Source organism: Schistocerca gregaria, chromosome 4 (genome assembly GCF_023897955.1).
Source record: "Schistocerca gregaria isolate iqSchGreg1 chromosome 4, iqSchGreg1.2, whole genome shotgun sequence".
NCBI classification, from domain to species: domain Eukaryota; kingdom Metazoa; phylum Arthropoda; class Insecta; order Orthoptera; family Acrididae; genus Schistocerca; species Schistocerca gregaria.
This window is the reverse complement of record NC_064923.1, coordinates 256,420,870-256,445,630: the sequence shown is the minus strand read 5'-3', so window position 1 is coordinate 256,445,630 and position 24,761 is coordinate 256,420,870. Positions and strand designations below refer to the sequence as shown.

Here is a 24,761-nt window from a genome sequence, read left to right as displayed (position 1 = left end):
TAACAGTGAAACGAGTGTCAAGAAACGAAATTCATGACTGAATGTCATGCTGCACACAGACCACAGCACGCCACATGCATGTGGCACTGGTGTCACTGAAAGGCAACAGTTGGCCAGGTTAGGATCCTTGTGTCATTACCCACTTATGTCACAGCTGCAGTGGATGCAGCAGCTGTCAGAAATGAGCAACAACGGACGGTGGAAGACATTTCGCTCATGTTGGGCATCAGTCACGCCATCATGACAGAGGATCTCCAGTTCCAGAGAATCTGTGCACAATGCATTCCCCCACAGCCTGACAGAGGAGCAGAAGTTGAAAAGAACATCAACACTGCAATGAAGAATAGTGTTTCCTGTCCCATATTGTAGTGGCAGATGAAACGTGGTGTTGTCACGTCATCATTTTAAGCCAAAGAGCAAGTGTTAGGGCAAATAATGGAAATATATGGATTCACACCAACTGAAAAAATGCAAAGCCATGAATGCCAGCTATGAGAAAGTCATGATGACCAGTTTCTTTGACTGCAAGGGCCTGCTCCTCATTGATTTTCTGGAACATGACGTCACAATTAACACACAATGTATGTGGACACTTTGCAAAAATTTAAGCATGCCACCATGTCCACATGCACAGGATTGTTGACGGATGGCATCATTCTGTTGCACAATAATGTTCGCCCACACGTTACCAATGTTGTTTCGATTACACTGCAGAAGTTTCACTGGGAAGTCCTAACACATCCTGCATACAGTCCTAATCTCTCCCCATGCAATTTCCATATTTTTGGAGCCCTGAAGAAAGAAATTTATGGCTATTGTTTGCCTCGATCGAAGAGGTGCATGCCTGAGTACAATCATGGTTCCGTATGCAACTGCAACATATTTTGTTAAGGCATTGACCGTCTTGCCTGACAGTGAGATAAACGTACTAACAGTTATGGAAGTTACTTTTGGAATAATAAACAGTCTGCTTACTTTTTTCCACCCCTTGTTTTCATTTGACTGTGCCTTCTATGTGGATTGTAAAACAGAAAATGAACATATGGTATCTCTCAAACACTTTAATGTATTCCTCTGCATAATGCCTTTAACAGCAATACATTGACTTTTATCTCATTACCTGTTCAAGTAACCCCTCCTCACACTACAAATGTATCAGAAAACACAGTCAGTCCATAAAGCATTCTGGAGGCCCTCATTATCCCTATAGTGTTTGTTAAAATCACCTCCTGAGAAAAAAATCACATCAATGATACTTGGGGATGGCCACAAAATCTATATGATCAAACTTGCTTCACCACACTTTTGATACTAAGAACTATTTCTGGACCCTGGCTGCATTTGTGACTTTTTCCACTATGAATCCATAATCCATATGTGTTGCATTTCAGTCAGTGAGAATTATAATCACTGCTTTTACTGTCACAGGTAGTTACACTACATAGACAAGTTCATACTGTAATAGACCAGCCTCTACCACTTAACAAATAAAGAATATATGAGTGGCCTTCAGGAAGCTCCACAACAACACCACACCCATATTCTTTATTTTCTTAATGTCTCTTTCCATATCAATATTTTGATTACTGTGGACTACCACAACAGCAGAAGTGTGCCATGTGACTGACATGCACCTGACATGGCTGACTGCTGCAGCAATTGTGCACCTATGTGTCCCAGGTGCACTCAACAGCTGTAAGAATTTTAAAATTAAAATTTGTCTATCATCTAATTCCAGAAGACTTCTGTGCCAAACTGATTCCTGGGTTACTGGTGCACTCTCACCACACTATCCCATTGAAGTCAAAACCAACAGGAAGTACTTTAATTTACATAGAGGACTAAGCTCATGTACAAGACTTCATCACCACTTTGGTTCATTTGGTACCTTCTGGTACGGTTTGCATTATGCTGACAAGGAGTTGATTCTCAACAATTCCATAGTGTGTGTCTTGGTTTTTTCTTTCTCTGTCTTTTAAGGGTGCAAAAACAAGAGGGGTCATTGGGGGCCGAGAGGAGGTCGGCCAAGTCGTTGGGAGAGGTTTAATTCCACAAAACTTGTTCCCTTGAAGACAAGACCTGTGGTGATGCCAATGCGACAACACCTGCCAACAGACAGCAACACGGAGATAAGAAGAAGGAACTAAAAAGCTAGCACACTGAGGTAGCAGGACTGCAGCCTTGGCAGCAGCATCAGTAGCCCCATCTCCCGTCAGTCCTTTAGTGCAAAAGATGATGTTTATGTGGGTTCCTGGTCATGTTGGTCTGACTGTGTAGTACAGTACACACGAGGATCTGAAGGGCACAAAGAGAACTGGAGCATATGACAATTAAAAAACCTGTGTTACTTTATGTACTGTGTGGCCTGTCGGGGAGGGGGGTGGGGGGGGCGTCAAAAAACTCTGCTGTAAATATTGAACAGTGTCCTGCAATCCTATACCAAAAATCATCAGTGCAATGACGAAGGGACACCTGACACTATGTCTGCCTTAGAGCCACAAGTGCACACAAAGGTACTATCACCAAGTGAGAAGGTTGAGAAACTGACAGTGATAGATTGAATCTGGAGCTGTGCCCTTGGGAAGCAAATGAAAACCAAGATGAACACAGGTCACCACACAAAGCCAAGGTGTTGAAAGGTTCACACCCATCGAGAACATGGCAGGTAACGTGATGTTAAGTTGCAGGAGAAATAGCTGAAAGTGAAGTCCAGGAGGTTACAGAGAAGAAGGATGCGCCCCATCCTGGAGGTCAAGGAAGTCACTGAGGAAGAAGGGTCTAAGATGTGTGACCAGGCATGGCAGACAAATGACGTACATATCCGCTGAGGAGAACATCACACTGATATGGCAGCCATAGTTTGACATCTCATGTATAGAGACTCTCAACTGGGCTAGTGTAAAAGGAGCCAGTGGCCAAACAGATTCCACAATGGTGGACTGTAGTAAGTTAGCATAAGAAGGATGGAAGCACAGATGCATAAACGAAATTTCCATAGTCTAGTTTTGAACGGACAAGGGATATGTACAAATGGAGAAGGGTGGTCCAATCAGCTCCCCAGGAAGTACCAACACCACTTAGGGCATATCGGACATTGAGGGACCATGTACAATGGGCAGTCAGGTAATACATGTGGAAGAACCAAGAAAGTTTTCTATCAAGCATGAGCCCCAGGGATTTTGTAATTTCAGGGAATGGAACAGCATCAGGCCCAAGATGTAAAGACAATGGACAAAAGAAAATGCACTGCCAGAAATTCAGACAAATGGTTTTGCAAGTGGAAAAGCAAAAGCCACTCCACAAGTAAAGACAATCGAGACATTGCTGAAGAGGCTGTTCAACGAGACGAGCCCAAGAGACCTGCAATAGACTGCAATGTCATTGATGAAAAGGGAGCTGGAGATGGGTGGTGGAAGACAGGCCATAATACGGTTAATGGCTATAGCAAAGAGGACAACACTCAGGACAGAGCTCTGGCACACAATGTTTTCCTGGATAAAGGTGTCCGACAAGGCCAAATCCACATGTACCTTTAAATCGCGGTATTTTAAAAATTTCTGAAGGAAACGGGGCAGGCAGCCTCAGACACCCCATGTGTACCGAGGGTGCCAGTCCTCCAACAGGTATTGTAGGCTTCCTCCAAATCGAAAAACGTAGTCACAGTCTGGTGTTCCCGCAGAAAAACATTCATAACTTGGGTTGAGAAAGTGACAAGATGGTCAACTGCAGAAAGGCGTGCTCAAAATCCACATTGTGCAGTGGTTAGTAGATTGCGAAATTCAAGCCACCATACCAATAGGCCATGTATCATATGTTCCATCACCTTGCAAACATAGCTGGTGAGAGAAATGGGGCAGCAGCTGGAAGTCTGTCTTACTAGGTTTAGGTATGGGTATGACAGGGGCTTCACACCAGCATCTGGGAAATGTGTCATCTGCCCAAATGCAATTGTACGAGACAGTGCTTGTCTGCAAGAGAAAGGTGCTGCAACATCCAAATGTGATCATCCGGCCCTGGGGTGGAAGATCAGGATGAAGTGAGAACATGATCTAGCTCCCTCATAGTAAAGGCAGCATTGCAGCATTCACAATCCTGAAAGGAGAAGGGTACCACTTGAGCCTCCTCCATTTGTTTCCAATGGAGAAAGGTGGGGTGATAGTGGGTAGAATTCGAAAACTCCACAAAACAGCAGCCAAAGGTGTTTGAGATAACAACAGGGTCCACAATGACATCATTTACTACGGTCAGGCCGGAAATTGGAAAATGGACATTGGTTCCAGAAAGCCATCGGAGGTTGCCCCACAAAATGGAAGAGGGAGCGACATCCTTGACTGCCAGCATGGGGCACATCATTCTTCTCTGTTACCTCCTGGAGTTCACTTTTGGCTATTTCTCCAGCAGCTTAACTTCACGCTATCTGCCACATACCCGATGGGTGTGAACCCTTCACCACCTTGGCTTCATGTGGTGATCTTAAACGAACTAGTAAATGAAATCCAGCTAGCTTTTTTGCTATCTTGAAGAATATGACGACACTGTGAACGCAACTGTTTATAACAAATACAGCTCGCCATCTAAGGATGACAGTTAAAACCATGAGAGCATGTCTCCACATGCGAATCGCATTGTTGCATGCATCAGTCCACCAGGGGACTGGAACATGGTGTGGTAAAGATGAAGTGCAAGGTATTGAATATTCTGTGGCGGCAAGGATAAAATTTGTAAGGTATTCTACCTGGTCATCACCACTGGGGAAATTTTGTTTATTGAAGGTCACCAGGGAGGAGTAAAGCCGCTAGTCAGCCTTAGAAAGCTGCCAATTGGGTTCACCATAGATGGGATAGGGGTCAGCAAATGGATAGCACACGGGAAACAGTCGCTCGAGTACTTGTCAGTGAGAACAGACCACTCAAGATGACAAGCAAGCTGGGCAGTGCCGAAAGAGAGGTCCAAATGGGAGTAAGTGTGTGTGAAGTCTGCAAGGAACGCAGGTGTTCCAGTGTTAATGCAAATGAGGTTGAGTTGATTGAGAACGTCAGCAAGAGGGCACCTCTTACAGGTTCTGGAAGAGCCCCAAAAAGGATAGTGTGCATTTAAGTTGCCAAGCAGAAAAATGGTGTGAGGGAGTCGACCAATGAGCTGGAGGAAGTCTGCTCTGGTGACAGCAAATGATGGAGGGACACAGATGTTGCAAAGAGAAAACGTGAAGCGAGGAAGGATAATGTGGACTGCAGCAGCTTGCAGTCAAGTGTTTATTGAGATGGTTTGGCTATGAATGTCATTCCACACAAGCTGCATGACTCCCCCACAGTATGGAATGCTGTCCTGAGGGGAAGGAAGGTTGAAATAGACTGGATGGAAATATGAGAGGTCACAGCAGTTGAAAGGACACATTTTGTTTCTTGGAGACAAAACAAGCAGACTCTGTGATTCCAAGAGCAGCTGCAATTCCTCCTTGTTGGATCTAATGCTGCAAACTTTCCAACAGAGGAGAGCTATGATGCGATAAGGGGAAGAGGGAACAAATGAAGGGTTGTCACCTTGGCAGCTGCCGAGTGTCAGCCTTTGAAGACTCACTGCTACAGCATGAAGGGCTGGAGGACCTGTTCCATGAGATCTACAGAGGCTTTAGCATTCTCACTGGATCAGCCTGCAGATTCCACGGCAGAAGAATGGTAGGCGATTCACACCAGTGAAATGGAGGTTGGCTAGGTGACAGTATCACGTGGAAGCACGCTTGAAGAGGATCTCCGAGACAGGGAAGAAGTCAGTCTGTCTTTGATTTTTTAGAGCCTTTGTGGTTGGCAGTTGAAGATGCAGATGGATGCTGGCTGGAGGGACATAACAAGTCTTCGCAGGAGTGTTCTTTTTGTCCTTTCCAGCCTGCCATTTGTGAAGCAAGCGCTTTCGCTGCTGGGAGCGAAGATCTGGTGGCTTGCTGCGCAGCTGCAGGAGAAGGGTACAGGGATACTACCATGATACTGGGCGATTTCACAACTGCAGTGCTGTATTTGAGGTCGCAAGTCTGTGTGGCTATCTCCTTCCTGAAGCAATGCATAGCATGAATGGTACTATAAGTTCCAGATGGTAAAAAGCAAGGCTTCCGACTAGCCAACAGCTTGCGAGTGACAGGGTAAGTTACTTTTTCCTTCACCCCCTATCTCCTGGACGGCCTGCTCATCGAGATAAATGAGACATTCTCGGGATGAGGTTGCATGGGGGCCACTGTATCTGATACAGCAGGGACATGGAGGCAGGCAATCATCCTCATGAGCATCCTTACCACAAGAACATATATGGCTGTGTTTTAGACGAAATGCAAGTGGTGTAATGTTGGCACCTATAGCAACAAATCGGGTTTGGAATGTTCTGTTGTACCATGATGACTTCATAGCCTACTTTGATCTTTGATGGAAACGCTACTCTACCAAGTGTGAGAGAAAGAGTGTGTGTAGGCTCTAAGGTTGTATCAACCTTTTTCATTACCTGATGGATGCAATGATGCCCAGATCAGTGAGGTGAGTTTGGATTTCTTCCTCCGTCAGACCACTGAGCAGCCAAGTGTAAATACCACCATGTGAAGAATTCAGTTTTCGATGAGCCTCAACATGAACAGGATAGCCATGGAGTAGCGAAGCTACAAGCGGTTGTTGGACTTGAAAATCACAACTGGTCTCCAAAAGCAGTTCCATTATGTAAAAGAGAGCAGGATTTCACACAGCTTGCTATTGCATAAACACTTATCCAAGTAATAAGCAGATGGATTGTAACAAAGCACTGACCTCCTTCCGTACGTGATAACATGAGGAACCAAGGTGCAACTGGGAGATTCTTTGAATCTTTAGCCACATTCCGTTTATATTTAGTAAACACAAACTGAGATGATGATTGGCTCATTGCGAGAAAATCCTCCAGATTGCCAGTGCCTCTGATGGCATGCTCCTTCCCATTGGGGGCCCTTCTTGGGCTCAACCAACTTAGGTGATTGTTCATATCTCAGGTCACACCTTCCAAACTTCTGACAGAGGAACCAATTAGCGATTTTGGAAGGTAACAGCTCAGGCAATCACCCCTTCCTGGACCTGGCCTCTACCAGGGCTATGTATGAACCCTGCTTATCGACCCTGGGCTGGGAATTATGCATTACCCAGGCACAAACGCACGTGCCGGCCTTCAGGAGTGCACAGGGAGACAGAAGAAACACAGAGGAAGGATAATAGATAGAGAACAAAGAAAGAAATGAGAAACAGATGAGGGGCAGATCTGATGTCAAGCTATTAACAACTCACAAAACATTCCCAAAAATATCCCACACATATTACCCAAGGGAGGGGAAAAATAATGACAGAAGGATAGACATTCAGCACAGAAAGAGAAGAGGTGCTGCAAAGGCTGGAGCCTCACAGTAGCTAAGCACGAACTCACCAAAGAGGTGCACACTGAATGGGAGCCATAGTGTGTGGGGAGGACCAAGAGCGTTTCCTATCAAGCACGAGTCCCAGGAATTTCGTAGTTTCAATAAATGGAAGGGTAACAGGCCCAAGATGGTGGGAGCAACCAACTGCGCCGCGAGCAATTCGTACAAACGGTTTTGACAGTGGAAAAGTTAAAGCCACCATCGATGCTCCAGGAGTAAAGACAATCAAGACATAGCTGAAGACGTCGCTGAGTGAGACAGGTCCATGGGGAACTGCAATACATGGATGGCAAAATCATCAACAAAAAGGGAGCCAGAGATGACCAGTGGGAGACAGGCCTTTATAGGGTTAAAGGCGATAGTAAAGAGGACAATGATCACGGCAGAATCCTGAGGCACACAATTTTCCTGAATAAAAGTCTCCGAGAAGGCAACCAGTTCTCCAACAGGTGTCTTAAGTCTTCTACAAATCGAAAAACATGGCCACAGTCTAGAATTTCCGCAGAAAACCATTCCTGACTAGGGTGAACAAAGTAATGAGATGGTCAACTGCAGAAAGCAGCACTCGAAATCCACACTATGCATTTTTCAGTAAATTGCAGGACTCTAGTCACTATACCAGCTGGGCATGAATCATAAGTTCCACCACCTTGCAAACGCATCTGGTGAGAGGTGTGGCAGTAGGTATAAGGTAGGTTTTTGTCCTTACAGGGCTTAGGTACGGGTATGAAAGAGGTTTCATGGCAACGCCTGGGAAATGTGCCTCTGCCCAGATGCGGAAAGTGCTTGCTTGCAAGAGAAAGGTGCTCCAAGGTCTGAATGTTGACAGCTTCTGGTCCTGGGGCAGAGGATCGGGATGAACTGAGAAAATGCTCTAGCTTGCTCATAGCAAAGGCGGCATTGTAGCATCACAATTCGGAGAAGAGAAGGGTATCGCCTGAGCCTCCTCCACTCGTTTCTGATGAAGGTGCAGAGTGATAGAGGGAAGAGCTCAAATGTCTGTAAAATGGCGGCCCAAGGTGTTGGAGGTAGTAACAAGATCCATAATGACATTGTCTGCTACTGTCAGGCCAGAAATTGGGGAATGGATCTTGGTTCCAGAGAGTCATCAGAGGTTGGCCCACACGACGGAGTAATGGGTGGAACTGTTGAAAGAACTAGTGAATGAAATCCAGCTAGCTCTTTTGCTATCTCGAAGAACTCAACAACACCTTGCACACATCTGTTTATAATGAATGCAGTTTGCCATCGTAGGATGACGGTTAAAAACATGGGGAACACGTCGCCATGCACAAATTGCACCTTGGCATGCCTCAGTCCACCAACTGACAGGGACACGACATGGTAAAGAGGAAGTGTGAGGAATGGAACATTCTGCGACAGTAAGGATAACGTTTGTGAGATATTCCACCTGGTCATCACAACTGGGGAAATCTTGTTCTTTGAAGGTCGCCAGGGAGGAGTAAAGCTGCCAGTCAGCTTTAGTAAGCTGCCATTTGGGTATGCATGCACGTGGGGTCGGAGTCAGCAAACGGATAGCACACGGGAAACAGTCGCTCGAGTAGGTGTCAAAGAGAACAATCCACTGAAGACAATAGGCAAGCTGGGCAGTGCAGAAGCATAGGTCCAAACAGGAATAGGTGTGCCAGGAGTCAGAAAGGAAAGTGGGTGCTCCAGTGTTAAGGCAAAAGAGATTAAGTTGGTTAACAAGATCAGTCAAGAGAGTAACTCTCTGGCAGGTCCTGGGAAAACCCCGAAGAGGATTATGTGCGTTAAAGTCACCAAGTAGAAAAAATGGGGGAGGTAGCTGGCCAATAAACTGAAGGAAGTCTGCCCTGGTGACATCGAATGACGGAGCCAGGTGGGGAAGGAAAAGGCGAACTGCAACAGCTTGAAGACGGATAGTCAGGGAGATGGGTTGACTATGAACGTCATCCCTTAACAGCAGCATGATGCCCCCATGAGATGGAATGCCGACCTCAGGGGGAAGGTCAAACAGGACCAGGAAGAAATGCAAAAGCTCAAAGCAGTCGTGAGGGTGCAATTTCGTTTCCTGAAGGCAAGGTACGAGGAGGTGATGCCATGCTAAAAGCAGCCATAAATCCTCTTTGTGGGATCGAAGGCCACGAAAGTTCCATTGGAGGAGAGTCATGATGAGGAAAAAAGGAAGGAGTGTCATCTCGGCAGTTGCCAAGTGACAGCCTGTGAAGAGTCGCTGCCAGAGGGCACAGAAGCAGGAAGCTCCTCCTCCACAGGATCGACAATAGCATTGGCTTGCGCATGCTGTTGGCTTGTGGAGTCCAATGCTGAAAAACGGTTGGTGGTGCACACCGGCAACACGGAAGCTGTCCGTGGCAACACCGTCAAAGAGGATCTTCAAGTCGGCGAAGGAGATAATGATTTGCCTTTAGTGGACTTCTTCGAGCCTTTCTGGTTAGCAAAGGAAGACTCTGGCGTTGTTTGGCTGAAGGGAGGTAGGAAGTCTTCACAGGAATACTCCTCCTGTCCTTTTCGACCTACAAGTTGTGTAGCTGGTAGTTTCACCACTTGAGGTGAGAGTTTGATGGCTAGTTGCTCAGCTGGATGGGGAGGTGGTGGTGCTACTTTGACACTGGGTGATTCTGCAATCTCAGAGATGAATTTGAGGTCTCATGTCCTTCATGGAGGTAACAAGAACAGAACTATAGGTGCCACGTGGGAGAACGCAGGGTTTGCTACTAGCCAATATCTTGTGGACAACCGAGTAAGGCACTTTTTCCTTTACCCGGGTCTTTGGGACAGCCTGTTCATCAAGATACATGGGACAATTCTGAGAGGAGATGGCATGGCTGCCTTTGCAGTTATTACGGTGTGGAGGAGGTCGACAATCGCCTTCGTGCGCATCCCTACCACATGTTACACATTTGGCTGGGTGTCAACAAGACATTCTAGTGTGGTTGAAATGATGACATTGGTAGTAGCACATCAGGTTTGGAATGTATGGTCAGACTGTGATAATTTCATAACCTGCTTTGATCTTGGACGGAAGCACCACTCCATCAAAAGTGAAAAAAACGTATGTTGGTGGGCACTAAAGAGGAATCTACCTTTTCCATCATCCGATGGACGGCAATGACACCCTGATCAGAGAGGTAAGATTGGATTTCAGCCTCGGTTAGACCGTCGTGTAGCCTAGTGTAAATAACAACACAGAAAGAATTCAGAGTTCTATGGGCCTAGACATGAACAGGGTAGTTGTGGAGAAGCAAGGCGGCAAGCATTTGTTGTGCTTGAGAATCAGAAGTAGTCTCCAAAAGCAAAGTGCCATTCTGTAAATGAGACCAGGACTTCACAAGGCTGGTAATGACGTCAACACCTTTGTGAATAATAAACAGATTTTGCACAGCGAAGGACTGACTGTCTTCAGTGCATGAGACCACAAGGAACACTGGTGCAGTGGGAAGAGCCTTTGAATCGTTAGCCTCATTATATTTAAGTTTCGTAGACGTTGATTGGGAAGATGATTGGTTCATCGCGAGAAAACCTCCCATGATTACCAGCGTCTCCAATGGCATGCTCCTTCCAACTGGGGATTGTTCACACCTCAGGTCATGCCTCCTGAGCATCTGACACAGAGGGACCAATCAGCAATTTGGGAAGGTTGCTGCTCAGGCAGTCACCCCTCCCTGGGTCTGGCCTATACCAGGGGGTACATGCGAACCCTACCTGTCAACCCAGGGCTGGGAATTATGCTTTACCCAGTCACCTGTTATGCGTCAGATGTGTGGGCCGGCCTTCAGCAGCACACAGGGATGAAGAAGAAAATGAGGAACCTCAAACACTGAAGTGGAGGAACGAGAGGAGAAAGGAAACAAAGAAAGGAAAAGGAAGTGAAAAACAGTGGTAAGACTGTTCTTACGTCAGTGACAGGCAATGCAGAATATTCCCGACAACACCCCAGACATGTTCCCCAAGGGAGAGGAAACAGAATAGCAAGAGGATAGACAGGCAGCATGGAAGGGAAAAGATACTGCAAAGGCTGGAGCCCAATGGCAGCCAAGCAAGTGGCAGCCAAAGAGTGGTGAGCCCCCTGGGAGGGGGGGAGGGGGGGGGGGGGGGGGGTAGGTGGTTCACGGTATCCATGTATCCATATGGGGACTATCATGCCCTAAATGCATGGGCCAGAGCGGATTGCTATTTTGTCCCCCACTTACGTGATGTTATGGCTGCTCTAGCAGGCTCAAATATTTAGCATTATCGACTTCCAAAATACCTGTCATCAAATTCCAGTAGCAAGACAAGATGTACAAAAGAGAGCAGTAATCATGTCTTTTGACCACTTGGAATATTACAGATGTCATTCGGCCTTAAAAATGTAACAAACACACCAACATTTTGTTGATGAGGTCTTACAGCCTCAATTTCTGCTTCACATACCTCAACAACATGCCGATGTTTTCCAGACCTGCTACTGAGCATGAAATTCACCTACAGACTGTTTTTGCAAGACTTTGCTGCAATGGACTGAAGGTCAACCATGACAAGCGTGTGCTTTGCAAAGAGGCTGTGAACTTTTTCCTTTACAATCAGCTCCCCCACCTGAAACATATAAGCAATTACGTCATTTCTTAGGCCTGCATAATTTCTAAAGGTGCCACTTGCCATGAGCAGCAGTTGTCCAGGCGCTGGTCATAGCAGCACTTTACAGGGACAATGCTCTGTCGTGTGGATACTGGAAATGTCTGATTTTCACAAAGTCAAATCGTTCTCTGCTTTCAGCCAGTGGCTGTGATCATCGAAACTATAGGCAGCCTGCTTGCTATGGGGGTGATGCTGCAGCAGAAGAAAAGGGTAATGGCAGCCCCTCAGACCTTTTTTCCCCATAAGTTGTCTGGCGCACAGATTTAATGGAGTGCCTATGACTGTGGTCTACACAGCAAGTAGAGATTTCCGATCCCAAGTTGAGGCACACCACTTCACTGTCTTAACATACCATAAACCTGTTTCTTTGGCATTTAACAACCCTCCCAATTCCTTGCTTCCTCAGCAGTTATGCAATTTGAAATTAACCGCTCATCGCGCAACTCGCTATATATTTCTGTCACCTGCGAGCAGCTGACAATGTGGTTGCCGACTATTTCTCAAGAACCAATGCATTATCTGCAAAAGAGCATCTAACCCAGGTAGCTACAGCACAGGAAACAGCCCAGATCCTATGTTGAGTCTCTTACAAAACAAATGACGAGACTGCAGCTGAAACAATAAGCTATGGGCAATTTTCTTGTCCTGTGTATGTTTGTCATAGCAGACCCTGGCCTTTACTACCTTTCTGTGGTACAAAGCAGGTATTTGACAAAATTCATGGCCTTGGACATTTTGTTGTGAAATGGCTATTTGTATGATAACTGACATATGTTTAGTCAGACTTATGACATGATTGTTATTTATGGGTTAAAACCTGCTTATCATCAGTCAGCCATGCCACACCACATCCACTAGCATCTAGGTTCCTTTCAAGAAGCAACATGCCATTTTCCTCATGTTCGCATTTATTGAACAGGGTCACTAACCCCAGTGCAAAGATTCAAATACATACTCACAGCTATTGACAGATCTACCCCACCGGGTTGAAGCCATACCTATTATGCAGTGACAGTTGCATGAATCTTTTAACTACATGGATTTCAAGACCTGAGTGCCCACAGATGTGACAACAGATCAAGACTGTCAATCTGAGTCTTCTATGTTGAACAAAATAGCTAGTTTATGTGAGTATGCTCATCATCGCAGCATGTTGGAACACTGGCATTCAAAAGTAAAATTCTATGTACCGATTTGACAGAAAATCCTAGGAAGTTCTGGTCTTCCATTAAATCAGTAAATGGATCGAAACAGCATATCCAGACACTCTGGGATGACGATGGCATTGAATCAGAGGATGACACGCGTAAAGCTGAAATACTAAACACCTTTTTCCAAAGCTGTTTCACAGAGGAAAACCGCACAGCAATTCCTTCTCTAAATCCTTGCACGGACGAAAAAATGGCTGACATCAAAATAAATGTCCAAGGAATAGAAAAGCAACTGAAATCACTCAACAGAGGAAAGTCCACTGGACCTGACGGGATACCAATTCGATTCTACACAGAGTACGCGAAATAACCCCCCCCCCCCCCCCCTTCTAACAGCCGAGTACCTCAAGTCTCTAGAGGAACGGAAGGTTCCAAATGATTGGAAAAGAGCACAGTTTTCAAGAGGGTCGTCAAGCAGATGCTTGAAACTATAGGCCTATATCTCTGACATCGCTCTGTTGTAGAATTTTACAACATGTTTTTTGCTCGCGTATCATGTCATTTCTGGAAACCCAGAATCTACTCTGTGGCAATCAACATGGATTCCGGAAACAGCGATCGTGTAAGACCCAACTCGCTTTATTTGTTCATGAGACACAGAAAATATTAGATACAGGCTCCCAGTTAGAGGCCATTTTCCGTGACTTCCGGAAGGCGTTCGATACAGTTCCGCACTGTCGCCTGATAAACAAAGTAAGAGCCTATGGAATATCAGACCAGCTGTGTGGCTGGGTTGAAGAGTTTTTAGCAAACAGAACACAGCATGTTATTCTCAATGGAGAGACGTCTACAGACGTTAAAGTAACCTCTGGCGTATCACAGAGGAGTGTTATGGGACCACTGCTTTTCACAATTTACATAAAGGACCTAGTAGATAGTGCCGGAAGTTCCATGCAGCTTTTTATGGATGACGGTCTAGTATACAGAGAAGTTGCAGCATAAGAAAAATGCACCGAAATGCAGAAAGATCTGCAGCAGATAGGCACCTGGTGCAGGGAGTGGCAACTGACCCTTAACATAGACAAATGTAATGTATTGCGAATACATAGAAAAAAGGATCCTTTATTGTATGATTATATGATAGCGGAACAAACACTGGTAGCAGTTACTTCTGTAAAATATCTGGGAGTATGCGTACGGAACAATTTGAAGTGGAATGGTCATATAAAATTAATTGTTGGTATGGCGGGTGCCAGGTTAAGATTCATTGGGAGAGTCCTTAGAAAATGTAGTCCATCAACAAAGGAGGTGGCCTACAAAACACTCGTTCGGCCTATACTTGAGTATTGCTCATCAGTCTGGGATCCGTACCAGGTCAAGTTGACAGAGAAGATCCAAAGAAGAGCGGCGCGTTTCGTCACAGGGTTATTTGGTAAGCGTGATAGCGTCACGGAGATGTTTAGCAAACTCAAGTGGCACACTCTTCAAGAGAGGCGCTCTGCATCGCGGTGTAGCTCGCTGTCCAGGTTATGATAGGGTGCGTTTCTGGATGAGGTGTCGAATATATTGCTTCCCCCTACTTATACCTCCTGAGGAGATCACGAATGTAAAATCAGAGAGGTTCGAGCACGCACAGAGGCTTTCCAGCAGTTGTCCTTCCCGCAAACCATACGCAAGTGGAACAGGAAAGGGAGGTAATGACAGTGGCACGTAAAGTGCCCTCTGCCACACACCGTTGGGTAGTAGCTTGCAGAGTATAAATATAGATGTAGACACTAAAGTTAGCATTAATGAGCCACAAGTTGATCACCTGCCTACTGGTGTAACACAAGCTGCAGACTGCATTCAAAACCAACTTTCGCACTTCAGCAGCAGAAATAGTATACAACAAAACCCTGAGACTTTCATCACACTTTTATCTAAACAACTAGAAGGCCACCCTGATGATCCTTGCCCATCAGTGATATAAATGAGGAAATGCATTTCAGATTTCTGATCTTCAACAGTGTTTTGCCATCCAAACCCACCCATTTTCGTTTATAAAGACCTCAACTCAAGGCCATTCTCTGCATAGGTGTCATTACAACTCCTTGCAACAACTGCCTTACACCAGCCCCTTTCCAGTCTTAGAAAGTGGCACTCACACAATGACACTATCAGTTACTGTAAAGTCAAACAAGGGTACCACTGAATGGGTAAAACCAGCATACCATCTCCCATCAGATGACACTGAGCAACTGCAGCCTCTCCGTTGGCTGACGCCTGCTTCTAGATGTTCTTCTCCTGAACAGGCCTCCCCTCCACCAGACCCATCCACTGCCCCACCAATATCAATGGATTGGTTGATTGGGTGAGGGTAGGGGGAGGGGAGAGACCAAACAATGAGGCCATCAGTCCCATGATCAAGGTTGGCAGCAATCAAGGAAAGAACAACAAAAACAGCACAGCGCAGTCAAGGGGAAGAGAAAACGGGCATACAGAGAGGTGAGAGGAACATCAAGGCTGCAGGAAAAGGAAAGAACAGGACGGGACTGGGGGGAAATGGGGATAGAAGGGGTGGGACACCAGCACTGCCCCAAGTCCATCCCAATGCACTCACCATACCATGATCACGACACAACGGCGACAACACCTGGGGAAAAGGACGCAAAAAAAAAGAAGAAAAAAGGGGGGGGGGGGGGGGGGCATGGAGAACCTGGCCAGCGTAAAGACAAGGCCAAGGCCTCCGTAACAAACACCAATGCAAACTGAGGGCCTCCAATTCCAGAGGAAATTTCAAGGACATTAACTTTAGAGGACAAACCACTTTCACTAAGAAAACCGTGAGCGGACTTAATTATGCGAGGTTGTCTCCTAAAGGAAGATGGGAGGGCACATTTAGTGTGAAGGGCAAAATGGTGGGGCGGCCCAGCAACATACAGATCGCTGTGGGGCAGGGGCCCATAACTACAAATGGGAGGTGGCTCACTGTGGAGTAAAAAGCCGTAGGACAACCTAGTACAGCTGATACAAAGTGGGTAGAAGATGGTAGATACTGTCCGGGAGAGGTGGAGGGAAGAATGCCATGGAGTGAGAGTCTCCTTGATTGGGCAAAGTTTATTAGACAGTGGGGTACCTCCCAAGAGTCTGCCCCTGCCTGAGCAAAAAGAGATTTGATGTAAAGCTGCCAAGTCACAGGTATTTGGGGGTATGTGGCCTTGCCTAAGCCAGACAATCAGCAAGTTCACTATCTGGGACTACTCCATGGTCAGGAACCCAAAGGAAATCAACCAAAATAACAGCATTGCAAGGATCAGTTAGCAGATCGTTGATGGCAGAGACCAAGGGGTCTACATCTACATGGATACCCCGCAAATCACACCTAAGTACCTGGGAGGGTTCATCACTACAACAATTCTCTATTATTCCACTCTCAAATAGAACATAGAAAAAAACAAACACCTCCTATGCAGGGCAGTATCAAAAAAATATTTTCACATTTGGAAGAGAAAGTTGGTGATTGAAATTTCATGAGAAGATCCTGCCACAATGAGAAATGCCTTTGTTTTAATAGTGTCCAACCCAGATCTTGTACCATTCCATGCACACACTCCCCTATTTCTTGATAATACAAAATGTGCTGCTCTTCTTTGCACATTCTTAATGAACTCCGTTAATCCTCCCTGGTAAGGATCACACACTGTGCATTACTCCAAAAGAAGATAGACAAGCATAGTGCAGGCAGTCTCTTTAGTATATTTGTTGCATTTTTTAAGCGTTCTGCCAATAAATCGCACTCTCTGCTTTGCCTTCTCCCCATTTTCTGTATGTTCTTTCCAATTTAAGTTGTTCATAATTGTAATTTCTAGGTATTTAGTTCAACTTATGGCCCTTAGATTTGATCAATTTACTATGTAACCGAAGTTTAACATATTTCTTTTATCACTCATGTGGATGACCTGACACTTTTCATTATTAAGGTCAACTGCCAATTTTCGCACCATACAGATATCTATTCTAAATTGTTTTGCAATTTGTTTTGATCTTCCGATGACTTTACTAGATGATAAACCAACAGCATAATCTGCAAACAACCTGAGATGGCAGCTCAGATGGTCTCCTAAACCATTTATACAGCCAAGGAACAGCAAAAGGCCTATAATAGTACTTTAGGAAATGCCGGAAGTAACTTCTGCTTTACTCAATGACTTTCCGTCAGTTGCTACGAACTGTGACCTCTGACAGGAAATCGCAAATCTAGTCACATAACAGACAATATTCCATAAGCAAGCAACTTTATTACAAGCCAATTGTGAGGTACAGTGTCAAAAGCCTTCTGGAAATACAGAAATACGAAATAAATTTGAAATCCCTTGTCAACACCACTCAACATTTTGTGTGAGTAAAGAGCCAGTTTTGTTTCAAAACAATGATGTTTCCAAATCCGTGTTGACCATGTGTCAATAGACCATCCTCTTTGAGGTAATTCAAACACTATATATGTTCTAAAATTCTGCTGCATATTGATGTTAATGATATGGGCCTGCAATTTAGTGTGTTACTCTTATTGCCTTTCTTGAATATTTGTGTGACCTGTGAAACTACTCAGTCTTTGGGTACAGATTTCTCACCGAGCAAGCGGTTGTAAACAATTGCTAAGTATGGAGCTATTGCATCAGCATACTCTGAAAGGGCGATGGTGAAAACGCTGAGTGATAGCCTGGAGGCCACGACAGTTAGGGCAGCAGGTGAAGGTGGCCTGTCGGGAGAGGGATTGCAAACCTGACCACTGGGTCCAAGTGGACCTGGACGGCAACTGCTTCCAATGTGGTACGAAGTGGGATCCATGTACTAACAATGAACATACAGACCTACATGAGAACGCTACAAGAAGCCCTCAAAGGGCTGGTCAGGTTCTTACAAATCACAAAACCCACGAAGGGTTGGCGAGTGAGCCTCAGTAAAATGTGGTTCCTAGAGAACACAAGCAGCCAAATAAAAGGCAATAAGGGATTGCAATTCTGTGAGGTGAAGGTAAAATCCATTACAGTTCCACTGAATAATCACAGAGCAGTTATCCAAATGGGAGGCGAACAGGCTGGAGCTACTCACACAGCCATGTCACTACCTGTCACCAAATAAGGATGGGATGATACCCATATAAGTAAGAGGCCAGACTCACGTTGCGAGGGGTGAGATGACACCTCCAGGGACACGGGAAGAGGGGGGGGGGGGCAGTGGAAGGGGTGCAGGAGAGAGGGGAGGGGAGGAATCAGGGGATGGAGGGAGAGAGGTTCGGCATGATCCAGAACTGAAAGAGAACAGGCAACCTTGGAGCACACAGACTGTGCCTATAGCTGAGTAGTGGTAACACTTGTGGATGCTGGGGAGGAGAGATCCCCAGAGGAAGCCCCATCACCAGCGGGCACCAAAGAAGTGGGACACTTCTTTGGCCGGGGAGGGGTATGACACCTGGAGGTGATGATATGGGAACTACAGAGGTGGGGAAGAGGAGGGGAGGGGGAGAAGACTGGGGTAAGGAAGAGGGAGGGGAAAAATACACAATTGAGGCAACAGTAGAAGTCATCGACACAAGTTTAAGTTGCTCAGATTTCTGACAAGGCTCAGCATAAGATGAACAATCAAGAGACTTATACTCCTGTATTTTCTTTTCCTTCTTACATGCCGGGCCATCTGATAAGTGTGGAGAGTGACGGTCATGACAATTAACACACGTGTGGTAGAGCAAAGAGGCTCCTCTCGTGGAGTGGCTGTCCACATTAACCACACATAGGCATTGCCATACATTGGGAAGACATACCCAAAACGCAAGGACCAAAAGCACTTGATGGGTAGCGAGACGTACAGTTCACATCACACCGATAACACATATCTCGACCTTCTCCAGGAGGGTCTCTCCCTCAAAAGCCAGAATAAAGGCACTGGTCTCAGTATGGTTGTCCTTAAGATCTTTCTGCACACATCAGACAAAATGACTGCCCCATCATTCCTGTTGGGCCTGGAGTTCCTTATCAGTTTGAAGGATACGGTACCTATGAAAAATGACTCCCTGAACCATATTCAAAGACTGATTCAAAGTAGTAGATACTGGGACATCGTCAAAATGAAAAAGCATGAAGGACTGCATATTGGGCAACAGAAGCAGTTCTGATCAACATCTTACTCAGAGACTCCATTTCACCAAACTTGTCTTCAATATTTTCAACAAAAAATATCTTTGCGGAAATCCACATCCATCCTAGTACAGACCTGGTAGCAGGAAAGTGTTTCATCTCAAGCCAGCAAGCCTGGCCCTCCTCCAATGGTGTAGCCACAGAAGGGAAGGCTGCAGGGTCACAAGCACCAGCAGCATACAATAATCCATTCCCAACCAAATACACAGCTGTGGAAGAACAGCCAGCTTTTCAGAGTTTGACGTGTTTCATACACACAGCATCCACCCTGATACCATCCACTCTGATCAGGGGCTCTTCCCATGGGCAGCTCCCAGCTGCAGCAAGGGCTGTCTGGCATGGTCACTGCAAGGAGTTCTGATGCTCCAGAATGACAAGCAATTGCTCCTATGCATACACGAGGAGGCAACAGCTCAGGTATCAGAAGTGTGATCCCTGTATTATCAGGGGGCTCAGCCAGATAGGTATGTAACAGTCCCACTGCACAGACTGGCAACATAGGCTGGTGACCTAGTGGTACGGAGGGCGAGAAGGAGGGATGGAATGGGGGGAGAGGTTTCCACAATATAGATGCTAGGGAGAGAGTACTTCCCAAAACAGCTCACACTACAGCGAGAAAATTTAGAAGTGGGGGTCAAACACTGAGACATACACATTACAATATTATGTAGACCCCCAAAATTTCGTGATCACAGAACGTATAGGTCAACATATCGCCTACTATTAATACACAGCAGTTGTTCTGATAATACATTAGTGGCAAAATTTACAAAATAATTCAATCATATGAATGTATCACCAACTTTTCCCTCTGAAATACATAAAATTAATGTATTACCTTAAAAATAAAAGCTTCTATTGATCTGATGGTGCTTCCAAGAGGGTACTAAAGATTTATTCCGATATACAGTAAGCACTTTCTTATCTGAAAGATGTAATGCATCACTTACTCAAGGCATTTTTCCAGAGAGATTGGAATACGCCACAGTTAAACCCATCAATAAGAAAGGTGATATGAGAGATGTCAACAGCATCACTACTGACATTTCCCAAAATTTTTGAGGTGGTGTATTCTCAAATAATATCCCACCTGAACAACAATAATATCTCCAGTAAATCACAGTTCGGACTTCAAAAAAAGTTGCTAACTGAGAATGTCATTTAAATGTTCACTTCACAAATTTTAAAAAATTAAATAACAAAACAGCACCAGTTGGTATTCTCTGTTACCTGTGTTGGGCAATTGACTGCGTGGACCACAATATCCTCATAGATAAACTGAGGTTTTATGGAATCAATGGTATAGCCAACAAATGAATAGTGTAATGTCTAACCAAAAGAACTTCAAAAGTACTTCGTAATTCAATCACTGGGAGAGGCGGCCCTGACAAACTTCTGCCATCTGGTGAGCAAGATGTATGAGAAAGGCGAAATACCCTCAGACTTCAAGAAGAATATAATAATTCCAATTTCAAAGAAAGCAGGTGTCAACAGGTGTGAAAATTATCAGACTATCAGTTCAATATGTCACGTCTTCAAAACACGAACACAAATTCTTTACCGATGAATGGAAAAATTGGTAGAAGGCGACCTCGGGGAAGATCAGTTTGGGTTCAATATAAATGTTGGAACGCGTGAGGCAACACTGACCCTACGACTTATCTTAGAAGACAGATTAAGGAAAGGCAAAACCACATTTCTACCATTTGTAGAAAGCTGTTGACAATGTTGGCTGGAACACTATCTTTCAAATTCTGAAGGTGGCAGGGGTAAAATACAGGGAGTGAAAGGCTGTTTACAAATTGGACAGAAACCAGATGGCAGTTATCAGAGTCGAGAGCCATGAAAGGGTACCAGGGGTTGGGAAAGGTGTGACACAGGCTTGTAGCCTATCACAGATGTTATTCAATCTGTGTACTGGGCAAGCAGTAAAGGTAACAAAAGAAAAATTTGGAAATGAATTAAAATGAACCGATAAAAAATAAAAACGTTGAGATTTGCGGATGGCATTGTAATTCTGTCAGAGACAGCTAAGGACCTGGAAGAGCAGATGAACGGAATTGACAGTGTATTCAAAGAGGAAATAAGATGAACACCAACAAAAACAAAATGAAGATAATGGAGTGTAGTCAAATTAAATCAGGTGATGCTGACGGAACTAGATTAGGAAACGAGACAAAGTAGTAAATGAGTTTTGCTATTTAGGGAGCAAAATAACTGATGACTATCAAAGTAGGAAGGTTATAAAATGTAAACTGACTATGGCAAGGAAAGTGTTTCTGAAGAAGAGAAATTTGTTAACATTGAGTATAGATTTAAGTGTCAGGAAGTCGTTTCTGAAAGTATTTGTATGGAGTGTAGCCATGTATGGAAGTGGAACATGGGTGATAAATAGTTTGAACAAGAAGAGAACAGAAGCGGGTCGACAGAAGTATCCGATCCCACGCGTCTGCTAAGACCTGTAACGTAAGGGCGTTGTCATGTGTGACGTCATGACGGCTTGGAGTTTGGTTTGTGAGTGTGGCATGTTTATAGATATTGTTGTGTTGTGGTTTGTTGTGCTTTCTGGTGGTATGTTCAGGATTTTCGTTTGTGTGGTGTAATGGGCTCAGTTTGCTTTTGCTCATTATCCAGAATTGTTCGGGTGTCAGCTGAGTTTGTAGTGGAATTCATTTCAGTGAGTCAACAATTTTGTGTGAAGGTTAAATTAGTGTTGTTCGCTGTACATCGTGTGGTAATTTTAGTAAAATTAATGAGTTGTTGTTTTTGTTCAGGAATGGATATGACGAATAAAATTAACAGTGCGCATGTCAAGGGAAGTGTTCGATCCCAATGTGTGGCAGTGTATGTTGATATTGATATCAGGTGATGTTTTTGAGCTATATAGGCCAAGGGAAGTGTATGATCCTAATTTATGGGAATAGGAGCTGCTGCTGAGCTATATAGGTCAAAGGAAGTGTCCAATTCCAGATGATATTGTGTTTAGTGATATTTGGGGAGTTTTGTGATGTCGGTTTTTTAAGTCGTTTTGTGTGGGTGTGGGTGTCTAAATTTGTTTATATTTAGTTTGGCCCCACCCAAAAGCACCACATGTCCCACACTTGTCCCATTAGTGTCATTAGGCTTTTTGTGGAAAGTGCGCGTGTTTGTTTTTCGATGTATCTTCATCCTCATAATGTGTACGTACCGACTTTATAAGTGCCATATTGCAATCATGGTTTATGGTCGTTTCCACCATATTTGTGACGTCATGGGTCAAAGCAGACGGGTGGGATCGGACGCTTCCATATTTCCACAGAAGCTATCAAAATGTGATACTAAAGAAGAATACTGAAGATTTAATGGGTAGATCACGTAATTAATGAGGAGGTACTGAACAGAATTGCGGACAAGACGAATTTGGGGCACAACTTGACTATAAGAAGAGAATGGTTGATAGGACATGTTCTGAGGCATCAACGGATCACAAATTTAGTATTGGAAGGCAGTGTGGAGTAAAAATCATAGAGGGAGACCAAGAGATGAAAAATGCAGATTCGGAAGGATGTAGGGTGCATTAGTGACTTGGAGATGAAGATACTTGCACAGGCTAGAATAACAAGGAGACCTACATCAAACCAGTCTCTGGACTGAAGACTGCAACAGCAACAACAACAACCTGGAGGGATTCCACTAATGGGAGAAATCACTTATGCACCTCCCCTAGGCTCAATATTAGGTCTGCCATTGCCAGCCGGGGAGGCCGAGCGGTTCTAGGAACTACAGTGTGGAACCGCGTGACCACTACAATCACAGGTTCGAATCCTGCCTCGGGTTTAATTAGTTCTAAGTTCTAGGGGAGTGATGACTTCAGAAGTTAAGTCCCATAGTGCTCAGAGCCATTCAGGTCTGCCATTGTTCATCATATATGTAAATGATCTCCCATATAACAATCAACCTATATAATTTGTTCTGTTGGCTGACAACGCTAGTACTGTAATCAATACAGGCATACACACAGCAACAGAAGAAATGATAATCAATGTTCCTAATGGTGTTATTCACTGGTTTTCCATGAATGGTCTCTCTCTCGATTTTAAAATGAATCAAAATAATCCGTTCTGCACATGTAGAGGAACCACATCAATAACAAGTGTAACAAAAAGTGTCAACATAATAAATAGTGCAGAAACATCAAAACTTTCAGGTGTCCATGGGGATGAGAACTTTAACTGGAAAAAAGCACACTTTGGAACTTGTAAAACAAATTCATTCAGCCACATCTGCACTTAGAACCACTGCAAATCTTGGACAGAAAGAAATCAGTAATTCACATATTTCAGATTTTCAGTCAACAATTCCATATGGAATAATGCTTTGGGGTAAAACAGCTTTAAGAAAGTAAGTCTAAGTTGTTCAAGAATGTGCTATAAGAACAATATTTGGTGCTCCTCCATAAGAGTCGGGCATTTTGTCTCCGACTTTCCTACATATTTATCCCTCTTGAGGTTTGTTGTAAATAATCCAATGCAGGCCTATCTCAGGAGGGACACTGATGTACATAATTGGAATAAGAGGAGAAAAAATAACTAATTACCTCACACTGTTACTTGCCTTTAGCCCCAAGCATGGGGCAAATGCTGCACCAAAAATTTTTGGTCACTTACCCAGACAACTTACTGACAGACAGCACATTTAAGTTTGAAAACAAAGTGAAGAAGTTTCTCCTTGAGAACTCCTATCCCACGCAGAAATTTCTACCATTGTAATATGCAAAAGGTGATGAGTATAATGATCCACATCTGTATATTCAAAAAATCTTGAAATTCTTCAGTATTTTGTTACATTTATACATTAATTTGAGATGTGAATGTAAAATGACTTTTTTCACATCAATACGATCAAGCGTTCAAACGATCCAAGGAGCATTAAACTATTACAATTTGGAACTATGCTGCCTAAACTATCTGTCAACTTGTTTTGATATGCTTTCCCAAAACTTGTCATTCAAAACACATCTGGAGGAACTCCGTAAAGAGAACTTCAGTTCCATAAATTATGCAGAAATGAAGAATGTGTAGCCTACATGAAAGTGGTTCACAGTATGACAGCGATATTGCTCTCTGTGTTATTTCACGTACAAGATCATATGCTAAAAAATTACTGATAAGTTCCCTCACCCAATAACAGCGCATAAACAGTCCGTACTACATAGGAATATGCCTAATATAGATACCTTACTTATACTCTTTCAAGATCCGCAATTCCGCTTTCGAAACCAATCCACATTAGTCACAAGCCACAACTCACAAACACGTTACGTTGTGTTTTAATTCAATAATTTTCATCTCCCGCCTTTTCTAGTGAAGAAATCTGCCAGTGGTGGCTCTGCGCTGTGCTATACAACCAGAGGTTGTATTA

General features: G+C 44.3%; 1 protein-coding gene across 3 annotated transcripts in view; it reads right to left on the bottom strand.

Annotated features, from left to right (window-relative positions):
* The window catches only part of LOC126267032 (claspin-like), a 166,409-nt gene extending 141,652 nt beyond the window's left edge, over positions 1-24,757 (bottom strand). Inside the window, exons 1-2 of one of the 3 annotated variants that reach the window (XM_049971817.1) lie at positions 24,577-24,709; positions 11,834-11,995 (exon numbers count right to left, since the gene is read on the bottom strand). The gene's annotated coding sequence lies outside the window, so the exon portion shown is untranslated. Of the gene's footprint in view, positions 1-11,833; positions 11,996-24,576 lie in introns of all 3 variants that reach the window. The other 2 variants (XM_049971818.1, XM_049971819.1) reach the window with 2 other exon arrangements.
* Between the last annotated feature and the right edge of the window lie 4 nt (positions 24,758-24,761).